This window comes from Tenrec ecaudatus, chromosome 3 (assembly GCF_050624435.1).
Source record: "Tenrec ecaudatus isolate mTenEca1 chromosome 3, mTenEca1.hap1, whole genome shotgun sequence".
Taxonomy (NCBI): Eukaryota; Metazoa; Chordata; class Mammalia; order Afrosoricida; family Tenrecidae; genus Tenrec; species Tenrec ecaudatus.
The window spans coordinates 11,366,153-11,386,481 of record NC_134532.1 but is presented as its reverse complement, the minus strand read 5'-3'; positions in this window follow the sequence as shown (position 1 = coordinate 11,386,481).

Genomic DNA, 20,329 nt, shown 5'->3' with positions numbered 1-20,329 from the left:
GTGGTCCTATAGGACAAGGGGGAACAGCCCCTGTGGGTTTCCAGTAACTCTTTATAGGAATAGAAAGCCTCATCTTTCTCCCTTGGAATTGGCTAGTGGTTTTGAACTGTTGACCTTGCCCTTGCAGTCAACATATAACCACAATGCCACCAGGGCTTCAAGATTACAGCATAGAAAACACTATTGGCAAATAGAGTCTGTCCTATAGGGCTACGGTGAGTTGGAAAATATGAAATAAATAAACAATGCTAATCATCTTCAAATTTCTGGAAACACAGGGACTGAATGGACCCCTGAAATTGTTGCCTTGAGATTATTTTTTAAATCTTAAACGAAAAATGTCTCTTGGTGTCTTTTGAAGTCAAAACAGAATAGCTTAACTAGTTAGAAGTGCCTTTGGTGAGGATTAAACTATTTTGGTGAGATTAAGTTGATAAAAGCAAGTTAAACATCATATAGGAACTGTAAGGGACAGTGTACTTGAATGGAAGAAAAGCAACTTAGAAAACGAAGGAAAATGGTTGTATAACTAAGGACGATAATGAGTGTCATGGCATTGTGCATGTAGAAACTGTTAAATTAGTGCATGTTTTGTTGTATACTAAATATTAACAACACTTTTTAATTTTTAAAGCCAAAGATGGCCATTCTATATGCTATGAGATACTGAGAAGAGACGTGGTCATGGTATTTGAACTTAAATTTAAAGGCTGAAGAAGATATAAACAAGGTAGCATTGATATCACATATATAACCAAACTAAACCAAATCAAACACACTACCACTGAGTCAATGTCAACTCATAGTGATCCTACAGGATAGGGTAGAACTATCCCTGTGAGTTTCTTTCTTTCTTTTTAAAAAATCATTTTATTAGGGGCACATACAACTCCTATAACAATCCATACATACATCAATTGTGTAAAGTACATTTGTACATTCATTGCCTCCCCCTCCACCCCCCCACCCCCCATAGCGGTGAGTTTCTGAGACTGTTTCTGGGAGTAGAAAGATCAGGCTTTCTCCTGCAGGTCAGCTGGTGGTTTCAAACAGCCAACCTTGCAGACTTCAGCTTCAGACTTCAGGGACCTACAGGAGCTTCACGCCAGATTCAGAAGAGGATGTGGAACGAGGAATATTATTACTGATGTCAACTAGAACATGGCTGAAAGCAGAGAATACCAGAAAGTGTTTACTTGTATTTTATTAACTATGCCAAGGCATTCGACTGTGTAGATTATAACAAACTGGGGATAACCATGAAAATAATGGAAATTCCAAAACACTTCATGGAGCTTCTGTGGAACTTGTATGTGGATCAAGAGATCGTTGTGCAAAAAAGAACATGGTATAAAATCGGGGAAAATAAGTGATGGTTGTAGCCTGGCGCCATACTTATTCAATCTGTACGCTGAACAGATAATCAGAGAAGCTGGCTTCTATGAAGAAGAATGTGGCATCAGGACCGGAGGAAGGCTTATTAACCTGTGAAATGCAGATACACTAACTTGCTTGCTGACGTGAGGAAATTTGCTGAAGCAGCTGCTGATGCAGATAGAGAACGGCAGCCTTCAAGTATGGATTACAACTCAATGGAAGAAAGACCAGAGTCCTCACAAGTGGACCAATAAGTAACATCGTGACAAATGGAGAAAAGACTGAAGTTGCCAATGATTTTATTCTGCTTGGATCAACCCTCAATGGCTCATGGAAGCAGCAAAGAGATCAAAAGACTTGTTGTAGTAGGTAAATCTGCTGCACAAGACCTTTTTAGGGTATTGAAGAGCAACACTGTTATTTTGAGCACTAAGATGCGCCTGACCCAAGCCAGTGTATTTTAAATCGGCTCATGTGCATGTGAAAGCTGGACATTGAATAAGGAAGCCCAAGAAGCATCGATACATTTGAATTTTGGTTCTGGTGACGAATATTGAGAGTACCATGGACTGCTAGAAGGGCGAACTCATCTGTCTTGGAAGAAGTAAAGCCAGAGTACTGCTTTAACGCAAGGATGGAGAGACTTCATCTTGCATACTCGGGACATGTATCAGGAGAAGTCAGTCTTTGAAGAAGGACAGCATGCTTGGTACAGTGGAGGGGTCATGAGAAAGAGGAAGGCCCTCAAGATGGATTGACACCATGGCTGCAGCAATGGGCGCAGGCATAGGCCAATTGGAAGGATGGTCCAGATGCGTGTGCTGTTTCGTTCTGTTGTGTGTAGGGTCAGATCAGTCTCAGACGACTGTGTGGCACCTAACAACAGTAACAGCAATGACAACAGCAACAGCAATATACAAAGAGAAAAGATTCTTCTAGATGCATTTAAAGTCACTGTGTTTACTTCTTTAGCGAACCCAGGCCACCACAATTCTTTAACTTCATCATTTCTTCCATCCATTTGAGTTCCTCTACCTTCAAGGACGAGTTTCAGTGTCTTTCTTTGGTCTGTCTTTAGCTACCGCCAATATTTTGAAAGACTGTTTCTCTACCATGCATGAATTCATTGGAACATGGAGAACCCTTTACTAGCATTTTTTTCATTCTGAAAACCTTCTACTCACAGCTTCCCTTTCATTACATCCCTCTCGGATCTCTGTGCACTTTCTATGTATTCATATGACCAAGATCCTCATCATTTTCTGATTTGAAACAATGACTTGAACCAGATTGTATGGCAAGAGATTTTTCCCACCACTTAAAATTCATGCTTCTTCTGAATTTATGTCCTACAGCAGGGGTCCTCAAATTACGTACGGCCCGTGGGCCACATGCGGCCCACCGAGGATATTTATCTGGCCTGCCGGTTGTTCTTGCCCCATTGTTTTTTTTTTAATTCAAAATAAGATATGTGCAGTGTGCATAGGGATTTGTTCATAGTTTTTTCTCAAACTATAGTCTGGCCCTCCAACGGTCTGAGGGAGAGCGAACTGGCCCCTGTTTTAAAAGTTTGAGGACTCCTGGCATGACTATATATTGTGGAATCAAATGGATAATACGTAGCAATAAATTAGCGGACTTGGAGAGGACTTTATCCTTATGAGTGCTATAGAAAGATAGATTTTATAAGCAATGTTGTTATCCATTCTACAAAATTTGCCTAAATCATAAACTGATGGTTTCCCCTTAAATTTTTATGCCTTCAACCCCCTCATCTTTCTCTCCCTCAGAATTCCTCTGTAGATTTCTATCATCAGTAACAATGTACAAGATACCCAGTAGGTTTTATAAAGCCAGAGGTTTTAGATGTCCAGAAAAAATTGTGCAGGTTTAGGGAGTAAATTATCATATAACCTGGTTTGCATTTTCTGTAAATGCGGTTGTATATTTTTGAGTTAATTCCTACTCACAGCTGTCCTAGATGACAGACCAGAACCTCCCGTCTTTTCTCCCATGCTGTTGCTGGGAGATTTGAACCTCTCCTCATTTGACTAATAACTGAGTGCTTAAGCATTGTGTCACCAGGCTTGCTTGTTGGCCCCTTCTATCTAGCTGTCATTGTTTGAACATGGTGACAGACCCCTTTCCAGTTTGAAGATAAAGCCATAAAAATTGTTCACACCAGTGGCCACTGGAGATCCCCACATAGAGGGGTTTAGGAGAGGAAATGGGTCAGTCCTGGTGAAGAACACAGCTTTCCCCCAGATCCTGGATGCTTCCTCCCCACAACTACCATGATCCGAATTCTACCTTGCAGGACTGGATAGGGCAGAGGTTGTACACTGGTACTTATGGCGGCTGGAGGCACAGGGAATCCAGGGTGGATGATACCTTCAGGACCAAGGGTGTAAGGGGCGATGCTGGGAGAGTAGAGGGTGAGTGGGTTGGAAAGAGGGAACTGATTTCAAGGATCCACATGTGACCTCCTCCCTGGGAGATGGACGGCAGAGAAGGGGGGGAAGGGAGACTCCAGATAGGGCAAGATATGACAGAATAACAATCTGTGGATTATCAAGGGCTCATGAGGGAGGGGGGAGCGGGGAGGGAGGGGAAAAAAAGAGGACCTGATGCAAAGGGCTTAGGTGGAGAGCAAATGCTTTGAAAATGATTAGGGCAAAGAATGCACGGATGTGCTTTATACAATTGATGTATGTATATGTATGGATTGTGATAAGAGTTGTGTGAGCCCCTAATAAAATGTAAAAAAAAAAATTTTTTTCACACAACACCAAGAGATAGTAGATTTAAGACATATGAAATTATCATTCTACATACTAAAAATTAATCATATTCGAACAGTTTCATGTTATTTAATATAATGCAAAATATGTTGATGTACAAAAAATGTCCTTCAAGTGTTCCTAAGGCATTGCAAAAACTGACGGAGATTGAGGATTAGTTAAGTAGTACAGGGGAAAAATAAGTACTATGTGAGTGTTATGCCTTGAAAAATGAAAGATTCGAGAACTCTTGTGTCAGTGAAGAAAAGCTCTCCACAGGTTTGCTTCCTCAATGTTCCCTCTTTCTAGTGCCTTTGGTTCACTTCTAAAGAGGTCAAAGCTCTCTTCCTGTCTGAAGAGATCCTAACGGAATTTAGCTAGACGTGAGCTGATACAGTGTTGCAGTTTTCTAAATCTGAATGCTTTCCTGTTGCCACAGGTCTACCTGTACAGTTGAACCTTCAAGGTAACCGTGCCATTGTGTGACTCCCTCTAGTCATATACAACCTTTGATTCACCATATTGTAGCTTCATATCATGTGAGAGTGGAGGATCAATGTGAAATGTTTTTGTTTGGTCCTCCTCCCCTGTGACAGGTTTATTGCACCAACCTGGCCAATAGGAACCTGTGGAATTAATCAAGTTGCAGTTTGATTGGCGGGCAAAGAGAGAAATGGCTCAGTAAGGGCCACCCCTCTCTCCTGCTCTCTGGCTACAGACTGGGTTGCAGCTTTAGCTAGTTACCTGCCTCAACCTTTCTGCAGCATCACCTGTGGGCCCAGCCCACCTGTGGCTCATAGGTCTGATAGTTAGAGCTTGAGGCTCCTTTGAGATGTGCTTTGTCACTCTCCTGGTGAGTCCATCGCTTGAGCTTGAGGCTGATGGATCCTGTCGCCTTGCATTCCTTGAGTTCGATATCCAATCTGGGTCTGGTTCACTAAGCTTCGGAGCTACTGACTGTTGACCCACCCTGTTGTTTGCTTCCTGTGGGCAGACTCTGCCTGCTTTGCCCGAGGGAGGACTCCACTGTCTGCTTCCTTGACCTTGGACCTGGCAGCCCACTTGAGTTGAAGGACTTCCAGCATATTAACTGTTCCACAAAAGTGAGTTGAGCTGAGTCCTCTGTACTGCTGTAGACTAATTAGCTATTATGTTCCTTCTTGCTGTATAAACCTATAAGTGCCCTGGTTTTGTTTCTCTAGAGAACCCTACCTAACACTGACCCCCCATTTAAAAAAAAATGAATTTCTATGTTACTGGTGACTGCAAGTCCATTTCAGTTTTACTTTTCCTCCTTTTTTAGCCACTCAGAGCAATAATTAGATCTGAGGAATAAGGAATCTAGAGTCTTTTTATAAGTGGAGTGATTTTAACTTAACTTAATTAATTTATCAATCTACTAATCAGTTTATTTATTTTCCTGTTCAACTCTCCATTCCCTTTGCCTACTGTCCTCAAATTTCCATCTCTCCTCTCCCTTTTCCTGTCCCTGGTCTCCTTGTGTCATCAAAGTGTTGTCTTTTAGTGTATCAACCACATTTCATGTTCTTTGTTTTTGCTTATGACAATGGTGATATTAAATATTTATCATTGTAAGACTGAGTGTGCTATGCATAGTGTTCTCTAGTTTTGTCGATGTCTTGCATTGTTTAAGAGAGTTATCATTGTTTTGGCTTTTAAAAATCATTTTATTGGTGGCTCTTACCACAATCCATACATCCTTCCATTGTGTCAAGCACATTTGTACATATGTTGTCACCATTATTTTCAAAACATTTTATTTCTTTTACTTGAACCCTTCTTATCACTGTTTTTTACTGATATATAAAATTGCACATTATAAATGTACCTGGGCTTGTTTAGCCATTCCTCTACAGTTGGTATTTTGGGTAGTTTCCATGTTTTTGTTATTGTGGAAATTACTACAATAAACATAGGTGTGCATATGTCTGTGTTATATTATTAATTTGTTTAGGGCATATACCTAGTAGAGAGATTTCTGGATCATAAAGCACTTGGATTTGCATTTGTGTAAGTACATGCCATACTGATTTCCATAATGGTTGTACAATTTTACAATCTCCCCCCAAGCAATGTAAAAGCATTCCCATCTCTTCCCAGCCTTTCCAGCATTTGTTACTTTCTGTTTTATTGGATTTTGTTAAATGTCAGTGTGAGGTGATATCTTATTGTTGTTGGCTGCCTGGATGTCATCTTTGGTAAGTTACCTATTCAGGTCTTGCACCCATTTTTTACTGGATTGCTTGTGTTTTTCTTGTTAAGATGTTTTACTTTTCTATAGATTTCGGATATTAGATCTTTATCTGATATATCACTACTGAATATTTTTCTCCCAATCTGTGGGTTCTCTGTTGACTCTTGATGAAGTCTTTTGTTGTGCATAAATGGTGTAATTTTAGTAGATCCCAGTTCTTTATTTTGTCTTCTATAGTATGGATATTTTTCATTAGGCTTGGTAGTGTTTCTAAGACAATTATGAAGACCATCAGTGAAAAAATAGGGCGAGACTTAAGCACCCGAATGTAAGGCATAGACACACTACTGAACATAATTGCTTTTCTGTCTTACTGTAGCTTCAATAATTTTAAGTCTTTGTAGATTGCATTTCAAAATTGCAATAGATTGTCCATATAATTTAAATGGGAACATTAATATAGAGCTTTATTAGTGAATGATTATGATGTCATACTTCTCAACCATGTCTTATTACGTCCCCCTTTTTAACATCCACCAAGACCGGTCCTTTGACCACGCTTCTCCAGACTCAGACAAATGGCCTGTTTCTGCGATAAACTTACTTGGATAAATGCAAAACCTAAACCAAACGATTGACATTATGTTGATTTAGACTCCATAATATCGACTTGGCTGCGATGTTTATGGAAGCAGACAGGTAAGGGACCACGGGGGAGGTTCATTGCAGTCAGATTGCGGTCCCACATGTGGAGAGCAGCGCTGCTCCACAGGGTTTTCAAGGCTCTGACCTTGATCACCAGGCCTGCCTTCCTATGTTCTTCTGGGTACATTCAAACTGCCAACTTTGGGCCACTAGTTGAATGCTTACCACTTGTGTCACCCAGGGGACTATTGGAATACCACAGGTGAAAATTTCCTTGTTTATTTTACTAAAGTGGAACCATTCTCTAGAACTCTTTGCATTCAAATCTGCTTTTTCACTGACAACAACAACAACAAAAAAAAACAAACCCCAAACTCAAGGCTATTGAGTTTATTCTGACCCATAGCAACCCTTTAGGACAGAACAGAACTGCTCCAGTGGGTTTCCAAGGCTGAAAACCTTGAGGTAATAGAACACCCCAGGTGTAATGCCACCAGGGTTATATGTTGGACTCCTAATGCCAGGTCAGCAGTTTGAATCCACCAGCTTCTCTTTGGGTGAAAAATGAGACTTTCTACTTTCATAAATAGTTAGTCTTGGAAACCCACATTGGCACTTCTACTCTGCCCTATAGAACCACTATGAGTCTGAATCCACACGATGGTAGTGAGTATACCCTCTATGATAGTCAAAGTTATGAATATATCACAATTTACCCAGTATTCCCCAAATGACAGGCATTCAGTTACTTCCATACTAATATATAGTATATATATATAATCTCCCTGGTGATGCAGTGGTTAAAATGCTAATTTGCTAACACAAAAGTTGGCTATTTGAACCCATCACCTGCTCTGTGGAAGAAAGATTTGGTAGTCTGCTTCCATATAGATTTTCAAACGTGGAAATACTATAGGGGAGTGTTATTCTCTTCTGTTGTGTTTAGCAGGGTTCTCTAAAGAAAAAACACCGGGCTATATATGATTACACATAGATAGATAGATAGATAGATAGATAAACAGCTTTATACATCACAAAGGAATAAAACAGCTAATTAGTCCACACAGCAGTACAGAAGGCTCCATTCAACTCACTTCTGTGGAACAGTTAACACACTGGAAGTCATTCAACTCACAAGGGCTGCCAGGTCCAAGGTCAAGGAAACAGATGGCTGAGTCTTCCCTTGGGCAATGCAGGCAGAGTAATCCCACAGGCAGCAAACAACAGGGTGGTCATCAATAGTTAGCAGTTCAGGAACTTAGTGAAGTATGGATGGAATATCGAACTCAAGTAATGCAAGATGACAGGATCCACTAGCCTTAAACTCAAGCAGTGTATACACTAGCAGCGTGGTGAAACGGGTCTTGAAGGAATCTCAAACTCTAGCTACAGGAACTATGATTCACAGGTTGGCTGTCCCACAGGTAGTGTATGTCACAAGTTGAGGAAGAGAACTAGCTAAAGCAGCCGCACACTGGTCTGACCACCCAAGAGCAAGAGAGAGGGTGGCAGGCCTTTCAGAGCCATTTATCTCTTTTCCCTCCAATCAAACTTCAACCTGATTAATCCCACATGTTCCTATTGGCCAGGTTTCCACAATGAGCCTATCTATCACAGTCACTATGACTTAGAACTGGCATTGTGGCAGGTGGTTTGGTGGATATATTTTTTTCCAGTAATTTTTCAGGGAAATTTCCATAGATAAGAAATTTCTGTCACTGGAAAATATGGCCTTGGTGATAGAAATGAAGTTACAGATTTGCAGAATCTAGAACATTGTCATCACAAATACCTTTTTCAACAATATAAACTGTCTATAACAGGCATCCTCAAACTATGGCCCATGGGCCACATGCAGCCCATTGAGGACATTTATCTGGCCTACCGAGTGTTTTAGCCCTGTTTGGTTTTTTAAATAAGATGTGTACAGTGTGCATAGGAATTTGGTCATATTTTTTTTACTATAGTCCGGTCCTCCAATGGGGCTGAGGGACAGTGAACTGGCCCCCTGTTTAAAAAGTTTGAGGACTCCTGGTCTATAACCACACAGTTCTCTATATGGAATACACAAAAATCAAATTGACTATATTTGAAGGAAAATCAAGGGCTGACTGTGAAATGCCAATTACTCATGTTCAAGTTCAGAAAGAAGCTGTAAAAAATTAAAGCAAGTCCACTGGAGTTAAAATAACATCTTGATTATATGCCACCTGAGTTTAGAGAATATTTAAAATATAAGTTTGATTCATTGAACACTAATGACAGAAGATCTGAAAATCAAAAAGGGAAAACATGTTCTGCATATGTTAAACTGAATGGACTGAAGGAAAATATTCAAGCCTCAAGTTGCAATACTGAAAGATTCCATAAGTAAAATGTTGATTGATGCAGAAAGTAGCAAAGAAGATGGAAAAAAATACAGTAGCTGTACCCCAAATAAATGCTTAACCTTCAACCATCTCAAGATGTAGCGTATGAGTAACAATCAAAGGTACTGAAGGAAGAAGTTGAAGCTACATGAAAGGCATTCGCCAAAACAAGGCTCCAGGAATTGAAAATATTTCAACAAACCCTGGAAAAATTGGAAGCACTTACTTGTCTATGCCATGGAATTTAGAAGTGAGCTACCGGGTCATCTGACTAGAAGGGACCCATAGTTGTACCCATTCCACAGAAAGGTGATCTAACAACTTGTGCTATAGGAAGACACTTGGAAACAACAGTTAAGATTAGGGAAAACGTGAGAAAAAAGTGTGATGTTATCACTTTTTATTTTTGCCAATCTAACGAGTTAAAAATATTTCCTTACTTGTATTTGTCTTGCTACTAGAGACATGAAAACCTTTTCATATGTCTATAAACAGTTTCATCTTATCTCTGTGAATTGTCTCTTCAAATCTTTCTTACTTTCTACAAAATCATTGCTCTTCTTCATTATGAGTAAATAAGGACTCTTTGTATACTGGAAATAATAGTGCCTTTAAAGCAAATAAAAAAGACATATAATGCACTGGGAAAATATTTACCATATGGTAAAAGCATTAACAGCATTTAATCCATAAAAATAACAAATGCTTTGAATAAAATCATGTAATCAAATATGTCTATCTTCCACTATGGCTTCTGGGTATGCGGCCTTATTAAATGAGATCTACCTTCTTTCACACGCATTGTCCAATCTAAGGCTGCATAAGTATTTTCCAAGATTATTATATAATAATGTCATAGTTTTATTATTTTAACGCACTGCCATCCAGTCCATGCAGACTCATAGTGACCCTGAAGGACAGGGTAAAACTGTCCCTTTTCGTGTCTGAGTCTAATTCTTTATTAGAGCATAAACCCTATCTTCATCCCAAGGTGGTTTCGAACTGCTGCCCTTCTGATTAGCAGTCCAATGCATAACCACTATTCCACTAGGGCCCCTCATACATTAATAAGCTTGAGTTAGTAAACGGCATAGTCTACAGCGCTTTGTAAAGCAACGTAAAGTTCTTCATATGGTTTTGTTAAAAAATCAGATTTAGATGTTTGAAAATTTCATGTATACACATTATTTTTCTCAAAAAATAAGTCAGAATTATATGAAAGATAATCGTGAAAAGATGAGGAGTAGATTTTCACCAATCAAGTGTTTCCTATTTACTACAATTTCTAAATTTAGGAATCTTTTACAACATTCTTCGGGCCTAGAATTATTTCAACTTTTTTACACTCTTTAGGGAGGAGCCCTGGTGGTTATTAGTAGGGCTGTGATTCAAATGGTGGGCAGTTTGAAACCAGCAGCAGCTTCTGAGGGAGAAAGACCGGGCTTTCGACTCCCATAAACAGTTACAGTCTCGAAAACCCACAATGAGTTAACAATGGTCCCAGTGATATACTGTTAGATTCCTCACATGGGAAATACCTTGATTCTTGGCTTCGCACAAGAAAGAATTCATGCCGAAGCCTGGTTTGTGATCCAAATGGGTTTTTATAAAAGACAGAAGAAGTTCCAGGTGTTAGAGTAACCCACATGGCACTGCCCCCCAAGTGACTGCTAGAGGAGAGACTGAGAGAGAGAGAGAGAGAGAGAGAGAGAGGGGGGGGGGGGCCAGGCCACTCAGGACTTTGGGGAGCAGCTGGAAAAGAGGGAGGTAGTCTCCAGGATCCAGCCTTTTTAGGGCCTTCCAGCTGGGAGACTCTATTGGCTGAATTAAACTCACCTGGTCTAGATTGGGCCAATCCAGGTGTACCACCCATCTAGGTGTACCACCCCCACCCCTTTCTGGCTCTGAACCTGGATTTGGAGTATGTCCAGTAGACACCTGGTCCCTGTTCTGGCTACCTAACAATACTATTTCGACATATAGGTTGTAAAATAAAAAGGAATTCAGGCAGACCAAATGTGTCTTCTGCTGTCTTGTTTTGACCAGATATTTATTTGATTGTTCTAATGTTCAATGTCCTTATATTTACAATGATAAGGAAATCTACATAATTAAATAATGAAATCTACAATATGGACCATCATGAGGATTAGTTACAGTAGTGGCTGTAAAGAGAACATTGAATCGTGCCTGCTGTCTAATAAGCGTTCCGCAAATGCGGGTACTGTTATTAAGAATGTTTTTCTTATCTGAGATGGACATGCATATTGGCTTTGAGAACCTAAATGAAAGGACTTTGGGCTTGTCACAGTGATGTATTACTGCTACCAAACCATTTCTCCATCGACGTGTTTAAGAAACAAGCACAGGCTGGATGGAAGTAAAAGAAAGCTTTACTGAGGTACCCTGTTTCCCTGAAAATAAGACAGTGTCTTATCATATTTTTTGCTCCCAAAGATGCGCTAGATCTTATTTCCAGGGGATATGTTATTTTTCCATGAATTAGAATACGGTACAAATTTATTGTTGAACAAAAAAAGGGGAAATTTATTACCTGTATACGGTATGGTAGTAGTTGTCATCGCAAACCAGCAAACTGTGAATCCTATAGTATCAACAATTTCTTGTTACTACCATTATTTCTATGTACAACAATCTATGGTATATTTACTTGCACTTCCTGTCTGCTCAGGCTGTGCTGTGGCCAACAGTAAGCTGTGCGGAGACGCCTGCCACTACGGTCCAGAGTCCAGGGTTACGGTAGCTTCGGGGGGCCTTATTATTGGAGAGGCCTTGTGTTCGGGGAGGACTTATTTTCAGGGGGCGCCTTATATTTCAGCGAGAGACAAAACTGTAAGTAGGTCTTATTTTCAGAGGATGTCTTACTTTCAGGGAAACACTGTAGGTAGATCAAACAAGGAGCAAGCCAGGACCAGAGTGGCCAAGGGAAGCCCTGGGGTGGGGGTGGGGAGGAGTGAGGAGAAGGTTTGCAGTTTTACACATATATATCAAGAAGTAAACTGGGAGAATTACAAATCTGTAACACATTTGTCAATATGCATTGTCATGAATATGCATTGAGTTGGGGTTAGGATTTTGGGCCAGGAAGTGGCTGTCTAACCCCTACCTCCCTTCTAAATGCTGTCTGAGTTGGTCTGGTGCCTTCTTTGTTCCTATACCAAGATTCTTTTTCGTTGGCCCCAGCTTCAATTGTAGCTTTCAACTGCCCTTTCTGTGCATGTTCAGCGGGCCATACCTCCTTGTGACCAACAGTGGATTGCCGTGTGAGGTAATTTCCTAGGGAAAAAGGGTTCAAAAGAAGGAATGAGCAGTAAAGCAAGTTTTGCCATATGAGGTGCATGTTTCAACAGCCTGTGGCAATATCTTTTATATTGTAAGGGTACATTGGGAAAGTTTGAAAATTTGCAGGGTTATACAAGGCGATGAGTATTGCGGAGCATAATGAACTAATGACTATTATTGGGTTTAATATAAAAAATTCAAACTATTTTTCTTTTGTCTTTGAAACTGTATTCCATCCTTTATTATATTTATTTGTATTTTATTCTGAAAGTGATCGATTTGGGGCTGCGTGGTTACTTTAATTTGATATACTTACCAGCACAAATAGCTTTCATTTTGAAAATGTCTGCCTGTAAGATAGACAGAAGATACAAACATAACATGCTCTTAAGAACATTTTCTTGATACTGCTTCCTCTATAACTTCTGAATAGTACTTACATTGATTTTTTTTATCTGCAGATATTTTCAGATTTTCACAGAATTGGCTTTCCTAATGTCCATTGATTTCATTTGCCCAATAGCAAGAGGAATGCAGCTCTGCTTTGATTGTTCTGTCTGACAAATAAATAAATAAAGCACTATGTTCCTGTTCATTTCATCTCAACCACTTCAGATTATGGATTTTCATTTCTTGTGGTCCTTCTGGCCCCTTTATAACTTAATCAAGTGGGTACATCCATTATAATTTTTATTTTTTCTGTAGAAATGAAAGCTCAACTTAAAATTGGTACAGCACTTCATAGTATAGCTCGAGTCTTTTTAGAGGAAGCTTTCTGAAATATTTTATTTTATAAAACAGAACATTAAATATACATCTTCCCATACTAAAATCTGAATTTAAAAATACATAGTACATAGATTCTAAAATATATTCTAGATGAACAACCCTCAGTAAATATCCCACTGAGTTCATCTGAATTAATATAGCTTCCTTTTATTGGATTTCCAGGGTTTTAAATCTTTGCCTCATCTTTTCCCCTGGAATCGTGGGTGGGTTTGAACCACTGACCTTGTGGTTAGTCGTTCAATGTTTACCCAACAGCATCACCAGGGCTGAATATATTTTGGATTAGTTTTCTTTCTTTGAAGAAAAAAAAAAGAAGAAGAATGTAACCTGATTTATTTTGTTTAACTCAAGATGCCAGTAAAGAACACTCAGATAGTTAAAGGGAAGGACAAAGAACAAATGCAAATGGTAAGTACAGGGAGGACGAGGGAAGAATATTGTTATACAGTAGGGAATGAAATCAATGACATGATTTAAAATATATATATGAATTGTGGAAGGAATCGAAACCACTATGTTTTGTAAACTTTCACGCAAATAATAATAATTTTTAAAAACAATCTAGGTTTGTTGTATAGATTCAAATAAATGACCGCCACTATAATGTCTTGAAATTTAGAATCATCTTTATTCAAGTAACCAGACTGCAAGAATCTAAAAGCGATTCTTTAAGTTGCAATCCTGAGTGGAAATAATAGCCAATTTATTTAGGGGAAAAAAACATTTATCAGGGATTTTCCTATAGAGTGAGCAGATACTACAAAAGCAGAAAGCAATATTAATGTTAGCATTCTTTTGATCAAAGCAGGGTACATCCATTACAAAATCATAGTGTCCGCTGGATTGATTTAAAACATCCTGGCTAACAAAATAAAAATAGTAAGACTAATTAGGACATCCTGATTACAACATCAAAAGGAACAATATTTAAAAATAACAAGATTTATTACAACATCCTGATCTTGGGAACAGAAGAGTACATTCCAAAATCAATTACTAGCAGGACTTTCTGAGATGGGATGGGGAAGGAGACAGGTTATTCAGCAGTCAACAAAATGGTGTTACAGTGGTTAGCGCTAGTCTGTCTCAGTGTTCAAAAAAATAGAACTCAAACTATTTTATTGATGGTCTATAACTTATTAAACAAACTATTTTCTACTCCTGCTTTTATGACAGTTTTCCTTAGGGATGGATATTGAATGTTGTAACCAGTATTTTTTTTCCTACTGAGTCTACAGAGATTATATATTTTAAAATATTTTATTCTGCTTAAGTAGAGAATTACATGTATTCATTTTCTTTTTTTTTTAATCTTTTTATTGGGGCTCATAAGGCTCTTATCACAATCTGTACATACATCAATTGAGCAAAGCACCCTTATACATTCGTTGCACTCGTCACTCTCATAATTCACCTTCCACTTGGGTTCCTGGAATCAGCTCGGTTTCCCTTTTTTCCCCCCCATCCCCCTCCCTCCCCGATCCCACCCCTGGTCCCTTGATAGTTTATAAATAATTATTATATCTTATCATACACTCCCCGGCGTCTCCCCTCACCCACCTCCCCATTGCCAATCTCCCAGAGAGGAGGTTACACACAGATCTCTGAGGTCGGTTCTCCCTTTCTACATGCCCTTCCCTCCTGGTGTTGCCACTCCCACCACTGGTGTTGAGGGGTTCGTCTGTCCTAGGTTCCCTGTGCCTCCAGATCCCCACTGCACCACTGTACATCCTCTGGTATAATCAGGTCCACAAGGCAAGGTAGAATTGGGGTCATGATGACTGGGAGGGGAGGAAGCGTTCAGGAATTAGAGGAAGGTTTTGAGTTTCATTGTTGCTACACTGAACCCTGAGTGGCCCATCTCCTCCACACTACCCCTCTGGAAGGGGTGTCCAGCTGTCTACAGGTGGGCATTGGGTCCCCATCATGCACTCTCCCTCTTTCACAGTGATGTGATTCTCGCCACCACCCCACCTTTGATGTTGGAGACCTGGTCTCCTCTGTCCTTCATGGTCACCTATGTTGGTGTGCTGCTTCCGTGTGGACTCGGTTGCTTCTGGACTAGATGGCCGCTTGTTTGCTTTCAAGCCTTTAAGTCCCCAGATGCTATATCTCTCAGTAGTCGGGCACCATCCGCCTTCTTCACCACACTTGCTTATGCACACTTTTGTCTTCAGCAATTATGTGAGGAAGGTGATCACACAATGATTGTTTTTGTTCCTTTGTATCTGCTACATGGTCCATTCAACACCTTGTATTCGCTTAGGCCGTGTGCTTCTTCTCTGTGGGCTTTGTTGCTTCTGAGCTAGATGACCGCTTATTTGCCTTCAAGCCTTTAAGACCCCAGACGCTATATCTTTTTTTGATAGCCGGGCACCATCAGCTTTCTTCACCACATTTGCTTACACACACGGCTGTCTTCAGTGATCATGTCGGGAAGATGGGTATCCTGCAATGGCTGCTTAGCAGGGCGAGGTGCTATTGTATTGGGAGATTATGCATGCGGAGGCCCAATGTCCATCTGCTACCCTACTACTGAACCTATAAATATATGCATATAAATCTATTGCCCCCATAATCATAAATATATTTACATATGTACATGTCTGTATTTAGGCTTCTCTGTATGCACTTTGCCTCCTACTCCTTTCCTCTATTTCCTTTCGCTTTCCTCCCGACCCATTACCATGTTTAGCCTTCATTCTGGATTCAGTAGTTCCTCTCAGTTACCTTGCTCTTGGTCACTCCCTTCCAGTCCTCCCCTCCCCTCCCTCCTCTGGTTTTGAACCACTCGCTGTTCCCTTGTCCCTGTGTTGGGCGACACCTCCTCCCTTCCCCTACCTCCCACTCTCTCATGTCCCTCCAGGACCCTTGGTCCTGTTGTTTTCTTCTCTCTTTATTTGTCCAGCCTATCTTGTCTAGGTGGGCCTGCTGACATAGTAATATGTGCATACATATGGATATGACTTTGTCTGCGCCCAAGTGGCCCATAAGAACATGGCTTTGACAGAAGCAACATCGACACGCTGATAAGCAGAAAAGCCACTAACATACAAAATTTACAAGGTAAAAAACAAAACAAATTTTAAAAAAGACTAAACAAAAAGATAGCAAATATTAAAAGAAAAATTGCTAGTAGTTCAAGGTCCTTTCGTTGGCCTTTAGGAGTGTTTTCTAGGTGTAGCTTGTGAGGCGCCACGTCCTGGCCCGGAAGACCATCCTTTATACTCCCTCGGGCTCCCTTTGCTCTGCTTCCTTCGCTGCTCCATTGCACGCCCCCAGTGTTTGCCTCGTGTGGCGGGGTCAGCTCAGTCACCCATCCCCCATTGTGTCTCAGGTGCTGTCCCATTTTCTAATGCTAAGTCAAACTTACCTTCTTGAGGGAATTCCAATGTTCATGAAAGTGTTATCCTTTTTATATATTAATGTTAATAAAATTAAAATTTATATATTATATTTGACTGAGTACTATCCTAATAATATTTTTGTCTGTGCTCATTAAGAATTTTGACCTATATTTAAAATCAATTTTAAAAGATTATAATATTATCCATATACAGGATCCATAAAACAAGCTGGAAAATCTTTCTTCATCCTCTATTTATTAGAGGGTTTGTGAGCAAATTACTATTGTTTCTAAATGCTTTACATAACTTATCACTTCACTTATTTACAAAGCAGGGCAGAAATTTTCTTTGTAGAAAGCTTTTATTTGCATTAAATCAGTTTAATTGCATTAAACCTATATGACATTATTCATATTTTCCACTTTTTCTATGTTAACTTTGCCTTTTTTATCAGGAAATTAGAACATTTAATTTGAGTTGTTAATTTATTAGTGCTGAATGATTCCTCACTTCAAATATACCTTTAGTGTTTATAGGATCTATAATAATGTTTTATATTTCATTTCACAAATTGATATTTTTATTAAGATTCTTAATCAATTTTGTTATATGTATATCTTTTATGTTTTCAAATAATTTGTTAAAATTTGAATTTGCTATTTCATTAATTATATGCTTTTATTCTAAAATTTATTTTCTTATGCCTATGGTATTTTATTTAGATTTTCACTAATTTTTACCACTTAAGTTGAGTGCTTAGATATGAGATTTTGCATCATTCATATTAAATGGCTGCGTAACCCCTTTGAGATAAGTGTTTATATATGCGCTTCTGGTAGTTACATAATCTATTGTCAATTTGAAAGTATTAAGAGTGAATGGGTGGAGTTTGGCCAGCCAATCAGGTCGTACACCTCATTTGGAGGTGCTAAGTAGATAATTAGCTCGCTGGAGGCAGGACACAGGCTCACTCCCTGTGAGGCATGACTGACCATGAGCCTGATAGAGCTACACTGATGCAGTCAAAGCCTGGAGCTGGAGGAGCCACCTGGAGACGCATCCCAGCACTGAGATGCTTTTATCACCACTGGATCCATAAGACTCTCTACCCACTGACCTGTGATCTTCCTGCATTCGGCACCATTGCTTGTGGTTCCTGAGAAGAGGAATTTATAGATTGGTGTCAGATATATCGGCTAATATTGGATTTATGGACTTGATCTGGACTGGGATGTTTTATCAATATTCAATTGCTCTTGTATATAAAGCTCTTTCTTATACACATATGAGTGACTATGAATTTGTTTCTCTAGTCTATCTGGACTAACACAGTTTTCAAAATGAATTTATTCCTTCAGATTATTGCCTTACCTATATCATACACATTTTGGTGTTATGTACATTTGAATTTCTAAATACTTGTTGATTTTCCAGATACTGTTCTGTTATTTATTTGTGACAGGATACCAAATTGATCAAAGAATACAAGCATGCCACATTTGATTTTAATTCTTTGCCCTTATAATAGTTATTGAGATGTTTTAAACAGCCCAGCATATGGTCTATCAAATATCATATTTTTGTTTACCTGAAAATATTGTATTTTCCTGTGTTTGTTGGGCATATTGTTGTTGTTGTTGTTAGGTGTTACTGATGTGGCTCCAAATCATAGCCACCCTGTCTAAAACAGAATGAAACGAAGCCAGTCCTCCATTATCCTTGTCATTGTTGCTACGCTTGCAGCCGTTGTGTTGCAAGCTCTCTGTCAATCCATCTCATCATATTCTCTGATGACATCCTGGTGACTTGTGCACTGTTGAGATGGTACAGAAGGGAAAAGTTCAAGCTACACTGAGGACCTTAGCCAAAAATGTAAAAGGCCCCAGAAACTGATAGAGTACACATGGAAATGTTTCAACAAGTTGATGAGGCACTGGAAGCAATCCTTTGTGCCAAGAAATTTGGAAGACAGCTCCAAAAAAAGGTGATCCAACAGAATGCACACATTATAGAACACTATCAATGATATTTCATGGAAGTTGAATTTTGCTGAAAATCCTTGCAGAATGTTTGCAGCAGTATATTGACAGGGAGCTGACAGAAATTCAAGCCTCAAAAGAGGACACAGAAGAGAGGGTTATCATTGGTGATGTCAAATGGATCTTGGAGGAAAGCAGAGAATACCAGAAAGATGTATATTATTTATTCACTATGCTAAGGCATTTAATTGTGTTAGTCATCACAAATTATGGATAGCCTGGAGAAGAATGGGAATTCCAGAATACTTCATTGTGCTCATGAAGGATCTGTACATCAATCAAGAGGCAGTTGTGCAAACAGACCAAGGGAATATTTAATATTTGTAAAGGTCTATATCAGGAATGTATCCTCTCAGCATGCTTATGCAATTTGTATGCTGAGCAAATAATTAGAGAAGCTGGAATATATGAAGAATGAGCAGGATTGGAGGAAGGCTTATTAACAACCTGTAATATGTAGATAACACAACCTTACTTGCGGAAAGTGAGGAGGACTGATGAAGATGAAGGATAGCTGCCTTCAATAGATAACACTGTGATAATCAGAGAATGATTGAAGTTGCCCCGGATTTTATACTGCTTGTGAGGATGGCACAGGATTGGGAATGGTTTTGCTCTGTTGAAAATAGGGTCACCGAGTTGGAACCAACTTGAAAGCACTTCAGAACAACTGATTTACCACGCTTGATGGTTTTCTCCATCGTGACCTGTCCAAAATACAGGAGATGAAATCTCACCTTTTTTGCTTCTAATGAATATTCTGACTGTACTGCTTTCAAGACAGCTTTGTTTTTGTGTTTTCATCTGGGCTATATTTTATATTCTCTCTCCCAACACCATAATTCAAATTCACTACTTTAATTTTCCCTATTCATTTTCCAGCTTTGGCATTCATATTGTGCAGTTTAGGTAAGGTACACCTTAGTCCTAAAAATGACATTTTTTTCTTTGCAATTCTTTAAAGCAGTCTTGGGCAGCAGATTCACCCAATGCAATAGTTCATTTGATTTCTTGACTGCTGCTTCCATTAGCATTGATTGTGGGTCCACATAAAATGAAATTCTTGACCACGTCAATCTTTTCTCTGTTTTATTTTTATTTTTGATGACATTGCGTTTTGATCCAGTTGTGAGGATATTTGTTTTCTTTATATTCAAGTATAATCCTTAATAGAGGCTGTAGTCTTTGATCATCAGCGAGTGCTTTAAGTCCTCTCACTTTCAGCAAGATTGTGTCATCTACAAATTACAGTTTATTAATAAGCCCTTCTATTCACAGGTGTCATTTAGTTCAAGGGTGTTGATATTGCTTGTTTTAGTCTAGATTCTCTAGAGAAACAAAACTAGTGATATATAGATGGAAAATGGCTTACATAATTATAGAAGCAGGCAAGTTCCAAATTGGGGTAAATTCCAAATCAGTGAAGGAGATGCTCGGCTGTAGAGGTCTCTTGACTCACAAAGCT